Genomic DNA, 20,918 nt, shown 5'->3' with positions numbered 1-20,918 from the left:
TTACTTGGGCATTTCGAATCCTAGGTAGATACATTGGAAATCCTGCTTAAAGAACAATCATGCTTCTGCGCAATATCTTCCGGCCCTTATAACACAGCACCTCGTATTATTATCGATAAGTGCATTGGAAGTTTTATGGATTATTCAGTGGCCGTCAGCAAAGTTATTAGCCTCCATTATTGAATCTGAAACACCATGAGGGCAGCTAAAGTTGTTGATAGCTTTACTCACCAATATCTAGGGCCAGATTCACATGAAAGCTGATTGAGGCATTTCGAAAAACATAGCAGTATTGCACCCCTTTGCAATTCTCTTTTTACTTACATGATTACCCATCAGTCTTCACCGGGAACAGAATATTCTCATTTATAGATAGCTAGGGCATGCAAGCTGGTCTCTGTCCAGATAATGCCATTGTCTTAGACCAGGGTCAGACTGGCCTAAAGGGCAGTCAATCAGGCAATGCTTGACGGGCTGGTCTGACAGGTCAATGTGTGGGCCATTTTTAGGACGAGCATTCAAGACCTGTTGTAATTTCTCTTGTGGGTTTTAAGCCATCCCCCTGCTTTTGATTTGTTTGTTTCGATGTCCTTTAAAAATCCTTGGTTGCAAGTAGTCAGTCCTGCCTCTTTGTCCCGCCTTTTTCCCATCTGTTCCTCCCATGCGCAGGGACTAAGTACTATCTCATTCCGATCTGGTTCTTTGTGTTCTTTGGAGGATTATGTTTTACTTGGTTTACTGAGCTGTTACTATTTGCCTGTGCTCAGCTTTGGCGCCATAGCTGTTTACATGTAACTATAGGATTCCTCCCTCCTTCCTCCTCTTAATGGCAAAGTTGTGTTAGTGCTGCCTCCCGCACCTCGGTTGACTGTATTTATTTGGCCTTTTTGGCACTCTTCATGTCCACCGTCAGTTGGGCTTCTTTTTGGTCAGATATTCAATTGTTTTGGTCCTTTTTTTAAAGGGATTGATATGGTAAAGTCTTGTCTCCCACTCCTCTCCTTGTGCTCCTGTGCTTCATGCTCGAGGGAGGCGGATTCCGCCCTCGGCACTACAACCCACTTTCCTCACACTGTTCGTTCTTATTCTCTTACCTCAGCTCTTCCATTGTCTGACGCGCATCTGATTTATGGAAATAAGAGGTAACAAGATTCCCTTGAGCGTTGACACTGCGAGCGGCGTACCGGGCCTTGAAGTGAATTGCTAGCACAGGGTCGTGGCCCAGAGAGAGCCATTCTCTCACACATCTCCCTTTTTGGAGTAGTGCTGTGTCTCAAACACTCGAGACAGTGCGTAATTAAAAGACTGCAGCGGACACTGTTTGTTAATATGCCCACTTTTAGAACGGCTGAGGTCATCTCCCCACCTCCTCATGCACCTTGAAAGTCAAAAGTCTGTCAGAGAAACACTTTTATTTAAAGAGGTTTCGCTCAGCGGCTGATGTTTGTAAGAGGGTACTTAGTATGCTGCTGGTCCGCTTTCACTGCGTGGACGACCAGCTGCTGAAAAATGTGGCAGTAGGTAGCGAGAAATGGATAGAAAGATAACTGGCTCTAGAGAAAAGTGTTTTATGGGTCTAGCGGCATCAATTCACATGAAGGCACAGCGTGTAAAGTGGTGGGCACCAGGTCCTCATACTTGCAAATGAACCACAGAGACATACTGCTTGGGTACTGGAACTGGCCCAGGGCACGTGCTCTTGGCCTCTTTATTTGCAGGGTCACCTGACTGGTGACGCCTGTGATGGGTGGGTGTTCAGAGTGGGTACATCAGGAAGCTAAACACTAGACTGTGTCCAGCAGGACACTACACCCCACATCACACATCACACAGTATCAACTTTATTCATACAGTGAAGAGCCGACATCACAGTCACACAAACTGAGCATGGAAACCCTTTCAGGCTGGGATATCCTGCTCGTGTTCTGGAGCTCTGGCAGTATGACATCCTTTTAGGGGTTTTAAAACCTCCACCAGCACGCTGGCACCATTTCCTCTCAAGTGGTAAAAAAATGTTTAAGTTGGCAGGTCTCAGTTCGTTAATAACTTTGGGATGCTTGAAGAATTTGCATACAAATTTATAATAAAACCTGCACGCATTTAACTAATGGCCTGATCTACTAGTCACATGTCACAGGAAGTGCAATGCCACCTGAGATTTTGTATACACTGCACCGGGATGTACACATCCGTAACAGAACTATAATGGCATTCAGGAGGATTCACAGAACCTCTGCCCTTTAATATTCATAAGCCTAGCATTTTGTTTGTGAACCCGGTGAATGAAAGGATGGAGGCTTGTGACAGGCAGCAGACTTTCATGCTTGCATTCACATTTGCATAATGCATTTTTTTCAATTGCTGCAATGAAACAAGCATTTTCAATGTATCATAATTTAGGGTCATATTAGGGTCAGGCAAACGGACGCTGTCACTTGCTCATGCTTAGTATTACGTGAATCTGAGTGGGCGGCAGTGTTGAAAGGCATCACATTACAGGGGCCATATTTTGTTTTGTCTGCCCACTTAATCAGGACCAACATAATCCAATCATTACAAATCAAACAAAGGCTTATTGCTCAAACTGGGTATGTCTGTGCCTTCCATGCAGCGTGAGGTTGACAAAATACTGAAACGAATCTGCACATAGCTGATGACAATAGGCTATGTCATCAGCTATATGCAGATGCAATAGTGCACCCTACACTAATACTAACATGTGGGAGAACATTTTACCTCCTAGTTGCAGTGTGGGCATCTGTCATTCCTCGTGGACTCAGAGTGGTTTTTACCGGCCGCATTGTTTTTGTTTAATAACGCTGCTAACTGTTTTACTCGTTTTTAAAATGCTTACCTGTCACTGCTGAATTGGGAAAGAGCTGTGTTCAATGCTCTGGGGGTAGGGGAGTATTTCGCTTGCTTCCGCACTTGCACTTTAGATGCCGGGTCAGAGTTCTAGCTGCTGTTCTCGACGACGGTCCGCACACATAAAGGCGCTTGATGACGCGACCGTGCAGAGGGAGCGCCGCTGGCACGCCATAGGCACGCCTAAGTCTAGCTCATCTGCGCCCATCTGCGCCCATCTGCACCCGAACGGGCCCAATGGCCAGAACCCCTGCATCTTTTCCCCCTGATATATATTGTTATTCCAGCTTACAACTGAATCAGCTAAACAGCACTCTTGGAGCAACATGTGCTCATTCTATCTCGCCCGAAAAGTTTCCTGCAGGCTTAAATTCTCCCTCCACACTACCGCGCCTACCCTGCCTAGTGGTTTTTATAAATTATTCTGCTGAATTGTAGATCCCTGCCAAAACATACGGTAGAGATCTCGATGCTCCTAAAAGATTCTGACCCAGAAGTCCTGTTTCTTACTGAAACGTGGCTCAACTCAAGCGCGGAGCCAGACATTGTTCAAGCACTCCCCCAGGGGTACCTGATGCAGAGGTTGGACAGAGCAACAGGCAAGGGCAGTGGTATTTCTATTATATACAAAGACCACCTAACCTGTCGCCTGCTCGGAAGCCCCATCTCAGATGGCGAGAATGTCCACTTATCTATAGAATTTACATCTTCCCTTTCTTTCACAGGCATCCTTCGCAGGGAATCTAGCCATCTTGCCTTTCGTAAACAACTAAAGACAGTACTCGTCCCTTAGTTTCTGTTCCTTTCTCTAGCTCTGCCCAGCGCTAGGATGCTTCTGGGTAGCCATGCGCTATACAAATGTTTTTTTCATTTCATTTAATTTCATTTTTGTTTGAATCTGTTTTATTGGTTTTAAATGTGAACAAAGTAGACAATCATATTACAATTTTCCAATTGTTTAGGTTACATTTGCTCTTTGTTGCATATAGATTCGGCTCTAACATGGATTCAAGTTGCATATAATGTTTACATTATTCATATGGAATACTTTATCAATATGGTTCAGTACATGTAGTTCTTTGAGTCCCATCCTTGTTGTCAGGTGAGAATCAGCTGTGGGGTTGTCTATCGGTATTGTGATAGTGGGTGTATCGTGGTATGGTCTGCTAACTCGAGAGGTGGGTATTAACGCTCAGGACAACTTAAACAAAACTAGGACAACAATACGTTTTCTAACTCGAACTGGAGCAGCTATTCCCGTTCCCCATGTCAATGGTCACACAATCGCCTACCTGTCGCACTCTGCAAGCGCTCGGTGGCAGGTCCACGTCTGATGTTTTCTGGTTGTGGGTCTCAACCTTGCACCTTGGCCATTAATTCATGTCATCTACTTCTCGTTGTGTGTTGGTTGTGAGTGCCAATGTGCCATCAATGTCAGCATCCCTGTGTAGTGCAACATGTTCTGCCTTAGCCCGTACCTGCTGGCAGCGCTTCCAGGCCAGTGCCTTAGGGGGTTCAGAGGACTTCCACCTTTTTGTGATTAGCCGTTTCGGCTTGGGGCATGTTCTATCAAAAAGATACAGACACGACTTGGATGTGTTCACTTTTAACACTGACAGAGCAGTAAACTCCTGCACAATGTGCGCTAGTGACTGTGGAATGGACTGTATGTCCCTGATGTATGTAAGGAGGTCATCTGCGTATAGCGAGATTGCATGTGCTTCATCCCCCAACAGAATTCCCCAGTCCACCCCTGTACGTGAATGGCCGCTGCCAAGATCTCAATAGCCAGTGAGAACAGCAGTGGGGATAACGGGCATCCCTGTCTAGTCCCTCACTAATTGGGGCCAAGATGTAAGGCCCTGTCTGTACTCTCGCTGTCGTCTCATTATATAACAGTTTGATCATGTTGAGAAAGGCGTCCCCAATTCCATAACGTGGCAGCACAGCAAACAAGTATCTCCACTCTAGGGTGTCAAAGGCCTTTTCTAGGTTCAACACTAGACAGCCGGAGTAGGGCCACTGATCTGAGTATTTTGCCACCCTTAAGAAGCGTTGCCAAGGTGCTGCTGGCTGGTATGAATCTGTTTTGGTCAGCGTGAACTAGGGATGGTACCAGAGGTGCTAACCGGTCAGCTAACAATTTTACTAATATTTTGTAATCTGTGTTTAGTAGGGCTAAGGGGCAATATGAGCCTAGCTCTAGGGGGTCTGTCAGGTTTAGGGAGCGAGACCAAGCGAACCTCATTTAGTGACTTGGGGAGATCACGGCTCTCCAGGGCAGTGGTATAAAGGGTGTGTAGGTGTGGGGTCAGAGATTCTGCAAAGGCTTTATAATATTTTGCAGATAGGCCATTGGGGCCAGGGGTCTTGCTCGTTGCCAAGACTGCGATGGCTTCCCGGATCTCGTCAAGGGCAATTGGGGCATCCAGAGTTTCCAGCTGGTCTGGTGTTTTGAGAGGCAGGCGCACTGAGTCTAGAAAGATGTCTACACAGGCTTGATTGTGTTGAGTGATTGATTCTAAAAGTGCAGTATAGTATCTTGTAATGTATGTGTGTATTTCATGTTGCGTATACACTGTATGGCCTGCTGCTGTGCATATCATGTGCATAGGCGGGCCTAGGTTGCTCTTGGCGTAGTACCCATGCTAGCAGTCGTTTTCGTCTATCTGATGTTTCTTGTGTGCATACTGAGTGCACAGTGTAGTTTAGGCATCGCAACAGTTCTAGAAGTTCCATTTGTATTCCTCGCATCACGTCTATTGGTCGTCTGTAGCCTGCACCTGTCGCCACCTTGGTTTCATATTGCAATAGCTCATGTTCTACCTTACCTACGTTTGTGGTCAATTGATTGCGCATGTTCCACGCGAGTCCCATACTGGAGCCTGCATTAACATCAAAGTATTCCACTGTGGCAATTCCCTAAGAGGCCCAAAATCTGGAGGCGCCAGGTAGAAACCGGTGGCAGGCCTACGTCCCAGCTAAGTTGCACATGTTGGGGATTGTGATCGGAGTGCCTACGTCCCAGGTAATCGATCTGTGTGACAAGGGGTAACAGGGATGGTGAACTTACAATGCGGTCTAGTCTAACATGTAGATTGTGTGTGCGAGAGTAGAAAGAGTATATGGACATATTAGGGTTACGAGTGCACCACACATCCTTTAGGGACCAGTGGGTGAGCCAGGCGCTCAGTGCATGAGCATTTGATAAAGCAGTAGTATGTGTCACGGGGTGTAATGAGTGGTCCAGAGTGATATCGAGCACAGAATTAAAATCTGCGCCCAATAGTCAAGGGATCCCGCTCCAGGGTGCCAGGGCGTTTGTGAGCTGGTGGAGGAATGCTGCCTGTTCAGTGTTGGGGGCATAGATGGACCCTATACAGATGGTTTGACCATTTAACCAGCCTTTTGCAAATACATACCTGCCTTCGAAATCTGATTTCACCTCCTCTGCTCTGACCCATATTAGCGCTCCCCGTGCCTGAGAGGAGAAATTGGTGCTAAACACAGGACCTCACTAACGTCAGCGTAGGCGGATTGCCTCTGCTTGTGTTAGATTAGTTTCCTGTAGGAGTGCTATTCTGGCTGCCCCAAGTTACACATATGAATATGTGGAGTAGCATCTTGCTGGTGTGTGTATTCCCCTCACAGTCCAAGTAATAATGTTCGCCTGTGTCATTATGTGGGTTTATAAATGTGTCCATCAGTTCTAAGTGGCATGTGGCCTGGCTTACCAGGCTCAGTGAGAGTGATTGCTTATGCGGGATTTGGGCGTTGTCTCCTCCCTTTGTGGGTGCAAGAAGAAAATGGGGTTCAGCACTACAACATATTCAACTTCATTAGAGTGGACCCAAAAAAGGGGACCTCCCAAACTGTAACATTGTGTCATGGTAAGTACCAAATGTGTTGGTGCTTGCTGGGAGTCGTTCGTGTGATGGTATCAGCTCCCAAGTGCCCCTTTAGTGTTGTGCTTCCTTTGTTTATATCCCGGGCACACAATCTGGTCCCCGCCCGTGCGGTACGAGCATCTAGCCCAGTCTAGGAGGGACCCTTGTCTAAGTTCATGTGTCCGTACCTGATCAGCCACTGTTCAGCGGTTAATTATATTATGTCGTCGTCGGATTGCAGCGTCACCACTGGGGGAAATGGTGAGTCAGGCCCCTCGGGCCACAAACGAGTGGACTCTTTTCTGTTCATTGATTTGGTGGATTTAGTTTCTTGATCCGAATTGCGCATCTGTTCGCTGATTGCCGCCGCTACCTACAGAGCCACACGGCGTTCTAGTATTATTTTCTCCCAAGTCGGCGAAAGCTTTAGGTGCAGTTAGTTGAGTCGCTCCTTTGATCTTGTCCTTTCTGCAGTTGCCCCCGTCCCGGCGCAGTCTCGCTTGAGTGTCTGGCGGTGTGCGCCCAGCTGCCATTCCCAAACCCTCTAGTCAGTCCCAGGCATCCGACAGGGAATCAAAGAAATGTGTAGTGCCTTTCGCTACCACTCTAAGCTGAGCCTGGAACGGTAGGGAGTAAGGCATATCCAGATCATGTAGGCGACATTTCACTATTTGGAAGGAGCTCTTTAGCCTCTGTACCTGGGTTGTGTAGTCAGGAAACAGCATAATGTGCTCATTTTGTATTGTTATGTCCGGTAATTTATGGGTTTCCCTTAGGACAGTGTATCTGTCTCTGTAGGTCAGTAGCCGGATCAACAGCGGCCTAGGATTTGCACCAGAGGTGGTTTGCGAGCTGGTACTCTGTGTGCACGTTTACTACAAACTGGGGGGACAGCGTGTTTTCGGGCAATAGCTCCTTTAGCCAGTTCTCCATGTAGGCCACTGCGTCTTGGCCCTCTTCGCCCACTGGTAGACCCACCACTCGTAAATTATTGCGGTGTGACCAGCCCTTTGCATCCCCCAGCATTTCTTCTAGGATACTCACTCTGTCCAGTAAGCTCTGCAGTATCGTGGCGTTTGAACATGTGGTCAGGCAAAGCTCAGTCAGTGTGAGTTTATTAGTTTGCACTTTCTCTGCTAACTTGTGATGATCTGCATGTAAGAGTGTGAAATCTGTTGTGATTTTGTCAATTTTAGCTTCTAGAAACGTATGTGTTTGATCGAAGTCACGCCAAGTTTTTCAACAGTGCTCAGCACTGTGTCTATTTTGGCAGCTAGTGTTAAGTGTAAGGACTCTAGGCCCATGGTAGCTTCAGTATAGGGCAGCCCATCCACACCAGGTCAGGGTTCTGTCTGTGACACGGTTCACCCTAGACGACCCACGGCTAGCCGTGGGCTGCAGGCATGGGAACGCTGTTCCTCAGATTGCAGTTTGACTGTGCCTGCATTATATTGTCTTGCGACCAATGATCCTACTGCCACTTTTGCAGTCACTGCAGCAGGGTTGGCATCGCAATCCTATCCTTATGTGAGTCCGGTGGGACCTCTCCAGGTCCTTGTCCTCAGGTCAGCTGTCTAATATTGTGTGGCCGTTTGGTGGTGGCCCGAGTCGCAGGGCCAGAGGCTAAAGCTTCTTCCCCCATGGGCTATTACTGTGTTCTTTCTTGGTGTCCTGACTGTGTCCAAGCTGCCTGTGGTGCTTCTTTCAGTGTGAGGGCCAGTAGTGGAATTGTCATCTAGTGTGTCAGTGTTTTTCGGGCCTGGGGCACCTCGCAGATCTCTCCTCTCTTCAGCCGTGGTTTTGTTTGGTAGTGCCAGGAGAGTTTGTTCTCAGTTCTTGTGGGAACTAATCCAGTGTCATCTTAGTGCCCCATTTAGGTGGAGTGGCACATCCTCTCTGTTTGTGCTTTAATCGCAACTCGTGTCTCCAAGTACACCACTACCCCCAGGCCTGGGCCCGAACCGGCCCCTGGACCTCTTCTGGTCACCTCTTGTTCCGATGGAATTGGTGGGTTCTCTCCCTGCTCCTCACCTCATATACCTTTGTGTGTCCACTCATGGTCAGGTGCCGCGTCTCATCTCAATAATGTGTAGGCCGCTGCATTGCTGTATGGAGGAGCCACCCCCGGTCAAAGGTACGTTGGCGAGGGGGCGGGCGGGGTTAAGAAGGAGGCGGCGGTGCGTGGTGGCCGGCACCAGACCCTACCTCCGTGATTGGGTGTCAGCGCGGAGGAATCGGGAGGGCCCTCGTGGGTGGAGGGAAGACCTGGCGGGCTTCAGGGGCTCCGAACGCAGAGTGATGCGGCCGGATTGGAGGAAGTGGGGAGGGGGTCCGGGACTTCACTGTCGGTGGGGGGAGGACAGGACGGGAGCACGAATACGGTGAGCCTGGTGGGAGGGGCGGGCCCGGTGGGCGTGCAAGAGGGGCAGGTACAGCCCCAGGCCGCGGGAGGCCTGGTGCAGGGCGGTGACGAAGGGCAATGGGTGGACACTCCCATTGACCTTTCAAACGGAGCCTGGGCGGACAGTGTCAGGCACAGAGGGGGCTCAGAGAAGAGGCAGACAAGCACCTTGCAGGTGGGGGGGCAGGCCATCGCAGTGGCAGGGCATGGGGCATGGGGAGGGGGGCAGGGGATGTGAGGGCATGTCCCTTGACGAAATGATCGGGGACCAATGACGAATCATACAAGATGCAGAGGCGTGGTGGGCGGCGATGTGTGTGGCCAGGGGTGAGGAGGGTTGGGACGATGGGGTGGAGGGGCCCTCCACGCCCACATCTGAGGAGAAATGGTGGGCTGAGCAGGAGGAGCGAAAGAGGGAGGCCAAGGGCAAGCGGGTGTGGGTGGGAGAGGAGGGGTGCCACCAGTCAGAGGTAGGGATGCTTTGAGGCCTGATGGTGCCGGGGCCCACCCAGGTTTGAGTGACCTGGGTGGTGGGGGGGATCCAAGCCGGCGGAGGTCGGCAGAGTGTTGGGTGGCACGGCGGGGCGCAAGGTGGCCCCGGGACACCGGCTGGAAGTAGCAGGGGGGTCTGCGGCGGCCTTCCCTCCAACACGGAAGCGGGCAACGCCAGCGTGTGTGGCAGTTGGGGGTGGAGTGCATGTGAAGAAGAGCAAAGGTGTGAAGAGAGCGGTGCGTGAGGTGCTGTGGACGCCTGTGGAGTTGGAGCCACAAGTCGAACTGGATTATGGCACTGAGAGTGATGAGTTGGAAGACGGGGAGGTAAGGGATGACGAGGACAGGACGAGGGGGGAGAAGAGAAACAACAGACTTGGTATTTGGCAGGCTCCGAAACCGACAAGAGGCAAGGCGAAGGCAGTCAACCCGAGGTCGACCACCGTCAGAGGACGGACTGGAGAGACACAGACGGCCTTGACAGGTGAGGGGGCATGGTGGGCAGCTTGGGATGGTGGGCTGAAGGAAGAAGGCCTGCCGGTCGGTGGGTGTGGCAGATGGGTCAGTGAGGGATGCCATAGCGACACCACAGGGCGGAGCAGCAAGGGGCACTTCGGCGGAAGGAGGGGGCAAGAAGGTGTCGGTGGCAGGTGTACAGACTGACAAGACGGAAGGGACGGAGGACGAGGGGAGGACAAGCACCACAAGAAATTGCCGTATATGGGCCTGGCCATGCTGTTGGGGTCGCATTTGTCAGACAAGACTAGGAATAGAATCTGGAAGCACGAATATGTGGACGTGTTTAAACTTTTACACAGGGAGATACAAGCGAAGGAGGGCTCTAAGGAGGAAGAATGGGAGCTCACGAGACAGCCTAGGGTTCCCGTGAGTATGGAGAGCTGCACAGTAACCCTTATCATCAATGCTGGACAGGGCCATAGCACTCCTGAAATATATGGTTATCATCAGGAAAGCTCAGATGCATTTTGGGGGATTTGCCTGGTTGAGTTACGACGAGGAGCTTAGGGCACGGATCAGCATGAACCCAGAGAAACCTTGGGGGGAAGTTGACCAGGAACTGTGGACGCAGTGGATGTCGTCCATGCAATCCTCAGCATCCACACACACAGCCAGTGGTTTACCAGTCACGTACTGGTCCTTTCTGCCTCGTCCCGCCCACGGTGGGGTGGGGGGAAGTAATCCCAGTTCAGGGGGGGCAGGGGCACCTTCCAAGCCTGGGGGCAGCAATACCGGAGGGTGTTGGAGTTACAACAGGGGCTATTGTTTCCGTTATCCCTGTAAGTTTAAACACGAATGCTCCAAATGCCGGGGCCAACATGCACTTACGCAATGTTTTACCTTGGCCACGCCATCAGAGCAATGGCGGGCCATGAAAGGGAGGGGACAAGCTGGGCAGAAGGGTGCCTACACCAGTTAAGATGGAGGCGATGGGGCCGTGGCGCTCTCGATACCCCGACAGTGAGGCAGCTTGAAAATCCAGTGGGGTTTTACGTAGGGTTTCTGGGTGGGGTATCAGGGCCCTAGAGAGAAGAGCTGGGCGTAAAATCTGAAATCAGCCAAGAAATTGCCAAAGGTGGTGGCAGTCAAATTGAGGAAGGAGGGAGACGAAGGCAGGATAGTGGGCCCGTTTGTCGACTGACCCGTAGACGACTTGATCATATCTCCGCTAGGGGTTGTCCCTAAGAAGAAGCCGGGTGAGTTTAGAATGGTACATCACCTCTCGTGGCCGGAAGGCAGTCTGTCTGTGAATGATTTCAGCACTGAAGCAGACTCGTGGGTGCTATATGCCTCAGTGGATGATGCGGTCCGCCTGGTACGGGTGGGGGGCGTAATTGGCGAAGTGTGCCATGAAATCGGCTTTCCACCTACTGCCCACACACCCCGCGGACTTCTTGCAATTCGCTGGTCCAATTAATGTGGACAAGGTCTTGCCCATGGGTTGTGCGATTTCCTGCGTGCTGTTCGAGATGTTTAGTACATTCTTGCAATGGGCCTTTACACAGATCAGTGTGCATCGGGAGGTCTCCCTTTACCTAGATGACTTTCTGTTCCTGGGGAGGGCACACTTGGGGGATTGTGGCAGGGTGCTTGCACAGTTTCAGGAGATGACACACGGTTTTGAGCTCCCTCTGGCGCCGGGGAAAACAGCTGGGCCCAGCTGTAGGCTCACCTTTTGGGAATCGAACTGGACTCGGTCCAGTGGATGGCCCGGCTCCCTGCCGCGAAGGTGGTGGAGATACAGGCATGCCTGTTGTGGGCGATAGGGGAAAAGAGGATCGCGTTCGGGGCGGGGCAACAACTTCTGGGTTTCCTGAATTTTGCGTGCAGGGTGGTGGTGAGGGCAGGACGACTGGGCATGGTCATTCCGGGTGCAGTCTTAGCGCACCACAGGGTTCTGATTTCAATGGTGGTCCGAGCGGATCTGAGGACACGGCTGACTTTCTTGACTGATTTCAATGGGGTGTCACTGGATTTTGTAGAGGAACACATGGTTTGGCAAGTACAAATTTACTCTGATGCAGCGGGGGCAGCGGGCTTCGGGGTTTTCTGGGATGTCAGGTGGTGTGTGGAGGAATGGCCGGCTCATTGGGTGGCACAAGGGAGAAGCATTGCATTTCTGGAATTTTTCCCTCTGTTGGTGGCTCTAGATGCGTGTGGTTCTGAATTTCAGAATCGGTCAGTACTCTTCCATGTGGATAACATTACTGTTGTCGAGTTGGTCAACAGGCAGAAGGCAAGAGATCTGAGGGTTCCGCAGCTCTTGCGGAGCTTTATGCTTAAATGTTTGCAATTGAATGTGGTGTTTCGGGAAAAACACGTCCCTGGGGCGAATAACAACATTGCGGATGCTTTGTGTCGTTCGCAATGGCGACGGTTCCGGCGACTGGCACCTGGAGCAGATCAGTACAAGACCACACTGCCGGACAGCATCTGGGCCTGGGGGGAGTGAGGGTGATAGGCCTGGTGGAGAAGTCCATAGCTGACACCACGAGATGTAGCTACAGGCTGGCTTGGGCGGAGTTTGGAACCTTTGTGGGCTGGAGCGGGGAGACGGCAACCGGATCCCAACCGACTGTTGAACAGGGAGTGTTACAGTTTGTTTTACATTGCATGGACAAGGGTTTGTGTTCCGTGACGATAGCAGGAAAACTGGCGGGAGTGTCCTTTTATGGCAGTTTGCTCTTGGGGTTTGATCCGGCAAAAGATGTGATCATTAGCAGAGTGCTCAAGGGTTGTGGCCGGGGGAGGGGAGACGGTTGGACAAGGACACTGAGGGAAACGATTACTTTTGAGTTGTTGGTCAGGCTGGTTGGGGCGTTGCCTTTGTGTTGTTATGGCGGTTCTGAGGTTGCGGTTTTCCGTTTATGTATGGTGTGGATGTTCTTTGGGGCCTTCAGAGTGTCAGAGTTACTGGGCACGAAAGGGGCAGGAGGGAGAAGATATGAGGAGGTCAGTTTGGATGGGGGCCGCCTGGGAATTTGGCTGGGACGGTCCAAGACGGATCAGGCAGGGCGTGGCAAATGGGTCTGGCTGAACGAGAGTGGCTGTGCGGGAGCATGTCCGATGGCGAAATGGCAGAGTTTTTTGCGGAGGGCTCCTGTGCCGGCGGGGGAAGTTTTCTGTCATGCCTCTGGGGCGGGTGATGGCGGGGCAGCTGCTGGTGGTTTTGCACATGGCATTGAGACGTCTGGGTATGAATCCGGCTGTTTTTGATACTCATTCTTTCCGCATTGGGGCGGTGACGGCGGCGGTGCAGCTGGGCTGGTCATGGGACAGGATTAGGCAGATTGGGACATGGAGGTCTAGGTGCTCTGGGCGTTATGTGCGGAAATGAAAAGGATGGGGACGAAGTGTGGCCGACTGGGGGACAGGGGGTAAAGGGGTGTGGTACGAATGCTTTTTTCTCACCGTAGGTTGTGTGGGTGGCCTGGGGACCAAGACGGTCAACTCAATCGTCGGGCACTCCTTCGTGCATTGGGCATCAAAGTATGCTGAGCAGCAGGTATGCGGCCGTAACCTGGGACCCAAAGGAAGTCATCATGAGGTGCATTGGTGGGGGAAAGGGGGTATGCGATGGGGGGCACTATTGCCCTGGCTCGCGAAGATGGTTTCCCAAAAAGGATGTCCGGACTTATTAATACTGCATTTGGGAGAAAATTATCTGATTCGGCTGTCGGGTTTGGCGCTCTTACAGATGATGCAAAGAGACTTGGAGACATGCATAGCATGGACAGAATTTGTTACCCGGAAAGTATGGAGAGGGGCAGTGAAACATGGGGCTGTGGAAAACGCCCGGAGGAAACTTAACAGAGCCATGAGGGTTTTTTGTGGGTAGAAGGACATTAAAGTGATTGCTCATTCAGGACTGCGACTGGAGGAACCGCTACTGTTCAGGGATGATGGTGTGCACCTTTCGAAAATGGGAAGCGCATATTATATGATGGAGATGAGGGATGTTGTTAGCAAGTTGTGGAATGAGGCCATTTGGTGCAGGAGGAATGTGTGATTAGGCAGGTGAAAGGTGCACAATGTGACACGAGGGGGGGCAGGTAACCGCCCTAAAGGGGGTTCCCTGGTTGGCGGTACTTGGGAGGGGTGAGGGAGTCACTGACGGGCGCACCCATCCCCTCGGGTGGGGGGAGTGAATGATATGGGGCCCGGATGAATGAGTGCAATGCCAGGTGATACAGGGTAGAGTGCTAGAAGAGAAGTGAAGAAGTGGATGAAGAACTGAAAGGGTCATGGAGTGGAATGAGAGGCGAGTTGGGAGTTACGTGAAGGGAGTGAGTGGATGAAAAGATTGATGTTGGGGATTGTTATTGGTTATTTGATGTTTATTGGTAATGTAATTTGTTGTGCAGCCTGGTCCTAATAAATGGCCATTTACGCTTAACAACAGCGTGGAGCGGTTATTGCGCGATGGTGGGCCCCGGGGGAAGCAAAGTCGCTGACTAGTCTTCCCCCGGGGTCTTTCGCACAGGAAGGACTAGGCTGGGGTTAGGGGGTGGGGTTTAAGAAGGGTATAAGAATGCAGGGGAGGAAGGCAACTTCCTCTTCCTGCATTCCGGCACCATTGGAAGGGTTAGAAGTTAATTGAAAGGCCACCGGCCCACCCTACAGTTTATTATGGTTCAGGTGCTGGGTAGGCAGAGAATGCCAGTTTAGGACAGGTTGCAGGTGTTTGGCGGTACTTGGGAGGGATGGGGGAGTCACTGACGGGCGCACCCATCCCTCAGGGGGGGGAGAGTGAATGATGTGGGGGCCGGATGCATGAGTGCAATGCCAGGTGATACAGGGGAGGATGCTAGAAGAGAAGTGAAGAAGTGGATGAAGAACTAAAGCGGTCATGGAGTGGAATGAGAGGCGAGTTGGGAGTTACGTGAAGGGAGTGAGTGGATGAAAATGTTGATGTTGGGGATTGTTATAGGTTATTTGATGTTTATTGGTTATGTAATTTGTTGTGCAGCCTGGTCCTAATAAATGGCCTTTTACGCTTAACAACAGCGTGGAGTGGTTATTGTGCAAAGCCCGATCCGACCTCCGGAGCTCTAACCTGATTCTCGCTGCGGCTGGGCCAAGACAGCCAAGGGCAAATGCTGCAGGTCAGGCCGCGTGCTACCTTTGACTGCGTTCCCGGTTCTGTGCCAAATCGCTGGCCGCATCATGCATTATGCAGACCCTCCAGGATTTCGCGATTTTGCGATTTTGCGATTTGCTGCGAAATCGGCACTTTTGTAAAAATGCAGCGATTTTTACAAAAGTGCCCGTGAAATCGGCACTTTCATAAAAATTGCGCGATTTTTACAAAAGTGCCGATTTCGCATGATTTTGAATTGCACAGAAAACCACTTATGCGCACTAAGGTTGTTTTTATCCACCTCCTGCCAAACTATAAATGTGCGGCATTTTTTGTCAGATTAATTTAGGTGTGCACAAAATCTTGAATTTGCAATTGGAATTTCCATAGCCTGACTCATTAAATCAAGATATGCATGTTTTTGAACGACACATTCCACCAAGTTCAGGAAAAATCTATTAAGGCAGTATTTTTGCAGCAGAAAATGTAGGAATAGAGGTGTGAACACGTGTCTCCCCTCAAGAGAGGAGCACAACGGTGGGCATGTTGTGTGCTCGGAAAATGACTAAATGGGACCTTTGTGTAACTTTTCAAAATGTTTGCTTGTCGATTCTCACGCTTAACACTCATCAAAATGTACGCCTCCAAAAGGAAACCAGCATTGGCAACGCCAGTAGGTCTCGTCTACCATGCGATATTTCATAAAAGCGCCTGTTTCAGGACCAACTGTTTTGACAACTAGCGCTATACAATATCTATATCGCACACTTGTGCCAGACGCAACAGCAGTAATATTTGCAGGGCGACGTAAGCGCTCGCCAGGTGCGAAGACTACAGAAAGGGTAGAATTTAGGACAAAGGTGGGAACACAAATCGTATTAACCATATAAAATGACACGGATAACGCGGGGTCGGAACAAAAAAATGCTCCCCTACTACGATCGCTTGTTCTTATTGCTGGGACCCTGTGTCTGAATTATGTGATTACAAAGCACACAGTGAGAGCAGTGTTATTTGCACAGGGGTCGAGGGGACCCCCAGAGGGAGGATGAATTGAGGAGGCAGCCCCGGAATGTGCCCTGCGCATTCTTCAGGTCTCAGTAGAAGGACCGTGGCGCAGTGAAGGGCACGGGGTGTTATTGTGCGAGGGTGGCTGGGTTAACATCACGGTTTGAATCCGATTTAATACGCGTGTTTGGGATTATGAACTGAAAGCACCTTATTCGCACAGAGGGGCATATCAGCAAGGCGAGGCGATAGAATTATCGCTGCTTTTGCAGCCGTTTTCTGCCGAAAAGCGGCGATAATTTTATCGCCTAATTGGCAAGCTCACGCTAACGCGTGAAAACTTGCATTAGCGTAGGAATTCCTAACGCCCAGCTTGGCGTTCCTGACCTGACATGACAGGAGAAATGTTGCTAAGCGACATTTCCCCTATCATCAAGCCCCACGCTATGAAGCATAGCAGCAAGAAAAGTAGCAATAACCCCTGTTATCGCTACTTTCCTTACGCCTGCTTCAGGACTGATTTAGCCATGATATCCTATGGAAGGTGGATATCATGGCTAAGTTTGTGAGTTCCTATCATCAAGCTAACGCCACATTGCGTGAGATTATCGCTGGGTTTCCAGCGATGACCTCACGTTAGGCAGTTAGGTTGAGTATTTTTATCGCTTTTAAGATAAGCGTTGCTAATAGCACGCTATCTCAGCGATAAAAATCCACGCTAGCCAGCGATAATTATCCACGAAATTGAAGGGTAGCAGCTGCTGGCCCAGGCTGGAGGAGGGGCGATTACGTCCAATTTGGGCTTACTCGGTTACATCATGCAGTGGGCTAGTACAGCCAAGAAAGTGAGCCAAACTTGAACATCTAACATTAACGCCGGTGATCTCGCTCTTCCCCGCACAATCACTTAAAAAAATACATCTAAATTGGATAGGAAAGTTAGTTGAGCACACAGCACGCCACACAGAGTTTTCAGGACGGTGTCAGTTTTCAGAAGCGCTTGCGTTCCTTGATAAAGGCAATAATAATAAACTTTATTTTTCAGAAATAGTTTTGGAGCGGCTAGCAGCAATCGCCTAACTATACAGAAAAAATAGCTCATAGTGCTGTAAATGCTCAGGCTATATGGTTTAACGCACAGTATGCCCAAAAGAACCAGGATATTTAATATATGAGGAAAGTACCCAATTCATTTATTTAAGCTATCCATGTCACTATTTTTTAAAAAACAAATCTGTTTTACCTTCCATGCTGGCGACTAGCGCCTTTCGTAGTTTTTTATGAGTGTGCAACATAGACAATAATTTAATACAGTTACTTGCCTGGTTGTAGTTATTTTAACACTTGTTGAAACGTATGTAGAATTGTACATTTACATACGTTTTAATTTTGGGATTCACTTTTTAACCTACATAAAATAAATTATATTTAGTTTGAACAGAAACTTGGTCAGCTAGATGCGCAGTGCTGATCCCGAGAGCCTGCATCAAGCACGAGTACCGCTGCCAATAGTCACTGTCTTACTTCCCTATGAGTTGATGCTCTGCAGCTATGTTCGCTGGTCCTCTATCGGCTGCCGCTCCTTTGTTGTCGACCTGGTGGTGATCAGCTGCTGGTGGGTGCTTCGTGGGCACCGCACAGTTGCCCCCCGTATGCAGCAGGCATCAGGGTTTCCCTCAATATATGCTGATTCCCTCTTCCGTCGATACTCTCGTTCCTCCCCGCCGGGAGCGCCGACGTTTTAGCATATTTCGCCATCAGGCTATTTACGGATAGCTTCTCATAACCAGGAAAAATTCACGATAATTGGGGCAGGTCTCAGAGCTCTTCTAGATTCTGTCCGCTATCTTGGCTGCTTGGCCACGCCCCCACATCTGTCTTTCATCATGATGCTTTAAAGCTCTCAGTGTGTGGTTTAGAGTGTCAAAGAAAACCTCAATCAATTATCTCATGCTAAGCAACTTAATTTTTTTAATTGAAGCAGGCTGTGATTTACTTATACTGTGATTAAATATCGAAATGTAAATTTCAAATATAGTAAAAAGTTGTTTGTGTGTTTAAATGTATTATTATAACATACGCCACGTTGTGTTTTAGCTTTGCTTTTGTATCTGCAGCTCAGCCAATATGGCATATGAGGGTTCCACACATTGAATAATCAGAGTCAATTGCTTCGATTTTATATTGTATGTTTTTGGGATCAAAATAATCATTAAATCTGCAACCTCACGTATCATAGGGATGATGTGTGCTGCTGGTTCAGCTGTGGGAAGAAGGAAGACAGCAGTAAGTAGAACACAGGATATAAGACCAAGCAGACTCTACATTCTTGTCTTTAGGTGTGCACCTTCCAACTCCTTTTTTCAACCCCTTTGATGCTATCTTCTTCTAATTTTTATGATTCTGTCTTGCACTCTCTTGTCATTGAGATGACACGCTCATAGGGAACAATCCCATTTTCTGAAATGCCGATCCTTTTACAGGGGTTCCGGCCCCTTTAACATTTTTCTTCTCCTGGTTTGGTTCTACATTTTTAATAATTTCCTCTTGTCTGTGGTGCATAACAATGTTAATTTGTGTACTATCTATTAATTCAGTCATTCATCCACTCATTCAGCCTTGGTGTTCTTTCATACTTTTATTCATCTACCCAATCAGCATCCTTTTATTCATCCAATCATTATTTCAGCCTTTGTGTATAATTCAACAAGGACCAATACCAGTCTAGCAGGGAGTGCTCTCACTCATCGAACATCACTCGCCACAATTCTACTTTTAGAACAATACATAGCACTATCAGTGCACCTCTAGTTCTCCTCCCTGAGTCAGCCTACTGAACATAATAATTTCAACAGAAACAAAACACAAAAACACTTGTTCTTCTTGGGTCCGGTAAGTGGAGATTCTGGTCGGTATTCTTCGCTACAGCTGGCCTAGGCGGTCCCGGCCGCTGCAGATAAGACCGATGGGGCCAGCTGGAGGGGATTTCAAGAGACGACCACGAGGGAAAATTAGTTATTTATTTAACTTCCCCTCGTGGTCGACTCTCAAAATACCCCCCAGCCGGCCCCACTGCCCCACCGCTCTTACCTGCAGCGGCCGCGGCTGGCCCTAGGAATAAGATTAGCAAGCTAATGCTACCATCTTTCAGCACTCCCGTTATGATTGAAGTTGATGCTTACAAAAGCACTAATAAAATAAAATTTGCTAAAACATAGGCTCACTAGGGACATGCACATCTTTGAGTGTTTTTTATATGCTGTTATATCACATGATGTATTTGGTTAGCTCTGATATTTTTTGTGACTTTTTTCTGCTATATTGTGGAATGATAGGCAGCCATACCCTTAAAAGCTGTACAAAAAAAGTAGCAGGACTTGTTAGAATTGCATCGTCAAACCAAATACCAAAGCAGGCTATCTACTTCAAATTCCTGCAAAGTTATAGTAATTTCTTACTCACTACTGAAGCACAATGGTAAAATGGTGTATAAATATCCTCACTCAAATTTTATTGACTGTTGAACAAATCATTGCTTCAAATAGCTTCTGGAAAATTCACCAGCCGCACACCCCTATCAAACTACTTTTTCAAATGGCATTACGATTTTATAATAAGATCGAACTGTGTTATTTGCTTTTTCACCTACTTCAAAAAATGTAAATTGTCTCTGCAATATCTTTGTGTAAGAGTTGAAATCTTAATGTGTTTGCAAGTTTGGTTCCACGTTTCCTCTTTGCTTTTAAAACTACCATATCAGTGTAACTGGGTGATTTTAAATAACCGTTTTCAATAAGCCTATTCAAGATAAATTTGGAGGTTGCAGTATGGTTGCACTATTTATTATTATTGAGGGACATTGCAAAGAGATATATGCTTCTGTGGATGAAAAGTAGTTCCTCTTACAACTTCTTTTAAAACAGCCAAGCTAGCTTTTTAAACATGGAATCACTAGAGTTTAAATCCTTGTTCATTAAACCCCTTTATTTTCACTTGATCCAAATTCAAGCTCACCCTAACTCACTGACCTCAACATAGGTCTCTTGTCCAATATTATTTAGGGGAATGCTTTAGGAGTGGCTATGTGGCTATCAAAAAGTAAGTGGAAATGCTTTGAAAAAGTGAGCGAAGCTTAACCTTATAAAGTTATTCACTGATCTGTGAAGGAACTTGGTTTTCCGTGAAAGTACCATAATAAGTAGTACTAGCAAACACATGGCCATCATTTGAGCATGGATGAGTAGAAAAATCATTCAAAGGGATGTCACTGATATACCACATATTTCCACTACACAACTACACAACATACCACACAATTTCATGGCACACAATTCAAAAACAAACAATTCCAATCCAACTAATTTCTCCCTTGCATTTCCGGTGAACAGTCAAAATATCGAATTTTAAATATCGATATGGCAAATTATCGAGTTTAAAATATCGAGTGGACATAATATCGACTGTCAAAAATCTAGTGGTGCAGAATATCAAAATGCAGTTAAGAAATATCGTTTGTCATAATATCGAAGTTAGTAATATCGACAATCATAATATAGTTGTTAAAAATATCGATTTTTTGTGTGTTTTAAGTGTTAATATACGTGTTAAAAGTATGTATTATTTTTGTAATGTATGTTTGAATTTTTTTAAAGTAATGAATTTTATG

General features: G+C 48.3%; 1 protein-coding gene across 1 annotated transcript in view; it reads left to right on the top strand.

Moving 5' to 3' along the window:
* The window catches only part of LOC146798555 (putative palmitoyltransferase ZDHHC24), a 147,069-nt gene that overhangs the window by 99,248 nt on the left and 26,903 nt on the right, over positions 1-20,918 (top strand). The window lies entirely within an intron of this gene.

Source organism: Triturus cristatus, chromosome 9, assembly GCF_964204655.1.
Source record: "Triturus cristatus chromosome 9, aTriCri1.1, whole genome shotgun sequence".
NCBI classification, from domain to species: domain Eukaryota; kingdom Metazoa; phylum Chordata; class Amphibia; order Caudata; family Salamandridae; genus Triturus; species Triturus cristatus.
The sequence above is the reverse complement of the archived record's forward strand: the minus strand, read 5'-3'. Positions and strand labels throughout refer to the sequence as shown.